Source organism: Anomaloglossus baeobatrachus, chromosome 7 (assembly GCF_048569485.1).
Source record: "Anomaloglossus baeobatrachus isolate aAnoBae1 chromosome 7, aAnoBae1.hap1, whole genome shotgun sequence".
NCBI classification, from domain to species: domain Eukaryota; kingdom Metazoa; phylum Chordata; class Amphibia; order Anura; family Aromobatidae; genus Anomaloglossus; species Anomaloglossus baeobatrachus.
Genome location: NC_134359.1, coordinates 175,694,353 through 175,700,835, shown reverse-complemented (window position 1 = coordinate 175,700,835; position 6,483 = coordinate 175,694,353).

The following is a 6,483-nucleotide window of genomic DNA, read 5'->3' as shown; positions in this document are numbered from 1 at the left end:
GTATAACACTGATCCTAAGACCTTAGCAGAAATGGCCATGCTAACATTAGAGGGGGAAGCGTGGACGACAGTCAGGCTGGAGACGGTTAGGGGACAGCGTACGTTGGATGACTTGGTGCGGGTGCTGGAGAACACCTATGGGCCGACCACATATGCGGGAACATTGCGCTATATGTTCTTCCGGCGTACTCAGCTCGAGTCGGAGGACATTCCTCAATATGCCAATGCCCTTCAAGTGCTGCTAGAACAAGCCTGTAGAAAAGAAGAACAGATAGCTAGTACGGGTGCCCGTGACCTGGTGTTGGGAGATCAGTTCGTGACCGGATTGAGAGACCCGTACCTTAACCGCTCATTGCAAGATCTACTCCGGATAAATCCGGCCTTTACGTTCGCTGAGGTCAAACAAGAAGCTATAGAACGTTCAAGGGGACCTGTCGTGGAGACACAGACATATACCGCGGCTTGCAGGTCCATATCTGGTATCGGGACTCCGAACAGCGACACGGAAGAACTGAAGCAGATGGTGGCAGCGTTGCAGAAACAGGTGTTACAGCTCACCCTAGACCAACAGGCGGGCCGGCAAGCGAGACAACAACCCAGCCGGCCGATGGGAAGATGCTGGACATGCGGCGATCCCCGCCATAGAGCCAACCGTTGCCCCCAGAACTTTCAAGTTCATCCACAGTCCGATCTACCAGAACCAGCAAGTCATGTCTCACAACAGCGGCCACCTTAAAAATAGACGCCCCTGCCAAAGAGGCTCACTCGGCAGGGGGCGCCAAAGAGAGGGGTGTAGGAAAACAGAGCCAGCCACGGAACAAACTTGCATCAAATAGCCCCACCCTGGAAGTATTACTGGAAGGGATCGCCGTACAAGGGTTAATGGATACTGGGTCTCAGGTATCCACCATCTCCGAGCAGTTCTACGAAGAATGTCTAAAGCCGCGGGTTGCCTATGACCCTGATACCGCCATCAAGATCAAAGCAGCCAATAATCTACCCATTCCGGTGACGGGAGTTGCCTGGATGAACACCGAAATCTGTGACCAAGATCTCGGGAAGAGAGGGATAATCGTGGTCAGGGAAGGCTTTGGATCAGAAACGCCCATGATTATTGGGATGAACATCTTGAAAGACCTGAATCTGGTGTTGTTTACCAAGAAGGGGCCCAAGTACTGGCAAGAAGTGACCGCACATAGGGCCACCCGCCGTGCCTTTCAGCAAGTGGTCCGGACCTGCAACCTCCAGCGAATGACAGAAGAACAACTGCCGCTGGCCACGGTCACCGTACCCCGCCATACTAGGATCACCTTACCGGCTGGGAAAGAGACAGTTATCTCACTACCCCTTAGCACCACGAGACAGCTTGAAGGCGTGGAGGTGCTGATTGAGCCGCGCACCCCGAAGGAAGGGAAGCTGAATCCACTAGTCGCTCGAACTCTAGCAGTAGTGAGAAAGGGAAGAATTCCTGTCAGGCTGGGCAACACGGCTAACGTGAGCGTTGACCTAGAAGCCGGGACACAGCTCGCCCGAGTCTACGCTCTAACCGAAGAGGTGAACCCTATGAGCCCCCTCCAGTTTTTACCGTCTACAGAGGGAGATTGGACAGTGACGGTCTCTGCCATGGCCGCTGTCGCGGGTGACACCAACGCGGGGCGAGAACTACGAGAGAAGTGTCAGTTGGACGTATCCCAATACTCCAAACGGGAGGTGTCCCAGGTGGAAGAGCTACTTCAAGAGCATCAGGCGTCCTTTGCCCAGCATGACACCGACTTTGGGTGCACCACCAGTATCAAGCACGAAATCCCCACAGGTGACACTGCTCCTATCCGTGAAAGGTACCGCCAAATACCTCCCCAGCAATACCAAGAAGTGAAAAATCTCCTGAATTCCATGCTACACGCTGGAGTGGTACGAGAAAGCCAGAGCCCCTGGGCTGCACCGGTGGTGATAGTCAAGAAGAAGGATGGGTCCCTGAGGTTCTGTGTGGACTACCGCCGTTTGAATGCTTGCACCATCCGGGACTCATACCCTTTGCCAAGGATCGAAGAATCCCTGACAGCCCTGAAGAAAGCCAAATACTTCTCTTCGTTGGATCTGGCCAGCGGATATTGGCAGGTACCTATGCACGAGAAAGATAGAGAGAAGACTGCTTTCATCCTACCCATGGGCCTGTACGAGTTCGACCGGATGCCCTTTGGTCTGAACAACGCGCCGGGGACTTTCCAGCGGCTGATGGAGCGCTGCTTGGGAGACTTCAACTTCGACTTCACCCTCATCTACCTGGACGACATTGTAGTCTATTCGGCCACATTTGAAGAACACCTGCAGCAGCTGGGCCGTGTGTTCAGTAGGTTGAGAGAACATGGCCTGAAGTTGAAACCCAGCAAGTGCCGTCTTCTGCAGCCCGAGATCAATTACCTGGGCCACCGGATCTCAGCCGAAGGTGTCCAGCCATCTTCAGAGAAGATAGCCGCCGTACGGGATTGGCCGCAGCCCACAAACGTCAAGGAGGTCAGGGCTTTCCTGGGGTTGGCCGGCTACTACCGCCGGTTCGTCAAAAACTTCGCCCGGCTTGCTGCACCCTTGCATGACCTGCTTCGAGGGACCACCAACAGCCCCAGAGGACGACCCATCAGCTGGGGACCCAGCCAGGAAGAGTCCTTCCAAGCCCTAAAGGGTGCCTTAACGTCTCCCCCCATCCTGGCATATGCGGACTACAACTTGCCCTTCCAGCTACACACCGATGCCAGTCTACAGGGTCTAGGGGCAGTACTTTCACAGGTCCAAGAAGGCAAGGAACGGGTCATAGCCTATGCCAGTCGGTCCCTACATGAGGGCGAGAAGAACCCCACCAATTATAGCTCGTTCCGGCTGGAGCTGTTGGCCCTAACGTGGGCTATGGCGGAGAAATTTGTAGGATACCTCACGGGGGCTGAAGTAATAGTCCTGACCGATAATAACCCGTTGGCCCACCTAGAAAATGCGAAGCTCGGAGTCATGGAGCAGCGTTGGATGGCTTGGCTCTCCAAGTTCAATTACAAGATCAAATACAGGGCTGGAGCTGAGAATCAAAATGCGGACAGCCTGTCTAGAGTGTCATACCCCTTACTCAACCGAGACCGGGATGAAGAATTAGAAGGGGACGAGACGCCTGACTTTGCAAAGCTCGCCCAACAGATGGTGGAGTACCGCCAGTTCGTTGTGGGCGAAGCTGGAACTCCAGTGGGGGTCGCCTTGCCACCCCAGGAGTGGTGCAGGCTCCAGGACCAGAACCCTGAATGGGCTCTACTCAAACAATGGGTGAAGCGGCAGCAGAAGCCTCCCGCCGATATACGGGCACGACTGTCTACCGGGACCTTGACCCTGCTCAGTCAGTGGGACCGGCTGATTCTGAGAGAAGGAGTGCTATACCGGAAGGTTCTCTTGTCGCACATGCTGGAGGAATGCACACAAGTTGTGGTGCCTGATCAATTGGCCCGTGAGATGGTGGCCCAAGCCCACAAAAGGAATGGACACTTCGGAATAGACAAGACCTTTCGGTGGATTCAACAGTCCATCTATTGTCCGGGGCTCCGCAAGCTGGTTGAAGACGTCTGCCAGACCTGTCGCACCTGTGAACTACACAAGTCCCCTGAGCAGCGTGCACCTGTTCAGACAATTAAAACATCCAGGCCCCTTGAGCTGTTGATGGTGGACTATCTGCTGATTGGGACGGCGAGCAGTGGCTATCAGTACTGCCTAGTCATGGTGGATCACTTCACAAAATTCGCTGTCGCTGTCGCTACCAAAGACCAGACGGCTGAATCGGCTGCTCGGGCCATCTGTCGACAGTTCATCCACGTCTACGGGTGCCCGGAGAGGTTGCACTCCGACCAGGGGGCTTGTTTCGAAGGCCGAGTCATCGAAGAGCTGCATCGGATGTATGGGATCCAGAAGTCGAGGACCACTCCTTACCACCCACAAGGGAACGGTGCATGTGAACGCTTCAACCGGACTCTACCCCAGCTGATCCGCACCTTGGCCGATGATAAGAAAGACCAATGGCCCCAATTCCTTCCCGATCTAGTATGGGCCTACAACAACCAGGTCCACTCCGTGACTGGTTACACCCCACACACCCTTCTCTTTGGCCGCCCCGGAAAAGGGGTCCGTGACCTGAACCTATTTCGCCCTGGAGATGATCTCTGCCATAACTACCCCTCCTGGCTAAATGCTCACCGCCAGAAGATGGAGACTGTACACCGGCTGGTGAGCCAACAAATCCGGGGCCAGATACATGCTGACCCACTCCCCGTGCAAGAGCAACCCTTGAAGTTAGGACAGCTAGTCTTGCTCCGTATCAAGAAGCCACAAGGGAAACTTCGAGCCAAGTGGGAGACTGAAGTCTACCGGGTAATCGAACACCCCTACCCCAACGGGCATGTAAACCGAGTGCAGGGTGAAGACAGTCGCAACATTCGCACTGTGCACCGAAATATGTTGCGTCCCTGCCGATCCCAGCCTGACTCCCCTACCACAGTACCCGGAGGGGGTGACGCTGCCAACACGACTGACGTCACGGACGTTTCCCAGCATAGTGATCACGTCGACTCTGAGACCGGTGACACACCTACACAACCCAGTTCTTCCCCCGGAGTGCTGACTGAAGTGGGGCGTAAAGACAGTGACAGGGAAGGGAACAACCGACCCTTGAGACGCACTGACCGCACCACTGCTGGGATCCCGCCCGGGCGGTCTTACAGGGACCAGTATGTATGGCCCACTTCTCAACCAACCCCTGTGACATCTGCAGTCATCGCTGCCTGGGAGCCGACGGTAGTTGACAGGGACTGCCAACCTTTAAGTGGGGGGGTATGTAATGGGATCAACAATTCAGACTGCATCATTAATGTAGAAATGGATTTGAATATTGCTTCAGCCCTTGCCCACAAGGGGGCAGTGTCAGACTGTGCAATCACAAACACAGAGGTGGGAAATCCCCTACAGGAGCTGGTGTGTTCTAAGCAGGAAGAGAAAGTGCGGGAAAATTATTCAGCCCCGGAGCTCAGCCAGGAGAGAGCTGCGTGTGGTCTCTCTGAACACAGGGCTCTTTTGCCACCGGATTCTTGGAGGAATCACCCTGTGGAAGTGGTTCCTGCCATCCTCGGGCTGCAGGACTTTGTTTTTGCCGAAGATCTCCCCGGACTGCAGAGCATCGCGCCCGGAGTGCAAATCCAGGGGCTGTGACAACTTGACTGCAGAGCATCGCACCCTGAGTGCAAGTACAGGGGCCGTGACCTCCCTTCTTCTGCTCGGTGTGCCCCGGGACTAAAAGACTGACTATAATCCGTTACCAGCGGGAGAAGATCAAAGGAAAAGACCGAGGAGCTGCATCCCTTCAGCGCTGCACCGGGACCCATCATCGTGAGACTCCAGGCCTGCGACGTGGGAGCGGCATCTTCTTCTGGGATAGACTGGTACGTGATTGTAGGGAAAGTTAGGGAAAGTTGCTGCCATTTCTTTGTGTTTTTCTCTTTTCTTTTTTTTTTCCTTGCTGCGTACCCGGAAGGAGTGAAGATCCGGGGACTCCACTATACACATGTGCGCAGATAGTTCGGTTGATTGTATTATAAATATGTTTCCTAGTAAAGAAATGTTACTACCGGTAAAATCTGAGTATGGGGATTTTGTTGGAATAGAGCATACACACACACCCGCGGCCCTACCACCGGTCGCTTCAAGTACATTGGGGTTTATGTAGTTGATGGCTCTGTGTACAGGGCACAGTGTGAGCCGCCCTCAAAGGACACTAGTACATTGGGGTGTATGGCTATGTTCACACATACGTTTTTTTCCATCAGGCAGAATCCGGGAAAAACGGATAAAACGGATCCGGCGCCGGATCCGTTTTATCCCATTGATTTGTATTAGCGCCGGACTGTGCCTGATGGCCTTGCGTTGCATCCGGCTTTTGACGGATCCGGCGTAATTACTCAATGCAGCGGCCGGATGGAACGTCTCATTGAACGTTTTTTGTCTCTAAAAAAACGTATCTGGCGCGATCCGGCGTGGTTTACAATGGAAGCCTATGGATGCCGAATCTGGCGCGATGCGTCAAGAAATGGATGCTGCCGCCAGATCCGTTTTTTTAAACTGAGCATACTCCAATTTATTGAAAAAAACGGATCTAGGGAAAAAAAAAAACTGGACAAAATGGATGGAAAAAACGGATGTGCCCGATCCGTTTTTGACGGATCAGGTATGGCTAATTTCACACATCCGGTTTGAGCAGTGCGGCTCAATCCGGCTGTGAAACCTATGCAACGGATGCGGCGAAAACACTGCATCCTTTGCATAAGTTTTTACATGCGGCCCGTCCGTTTTTTTCCGGTTGCGGCACGCTACTGAGCATGCGCAGTGGAAGAAACCGCATGTGGCGGCCTGATGCAGTTTTTGCCGCATCGCGCCACATCCGGCGTCCATAGGCATGTATTGAAAAAT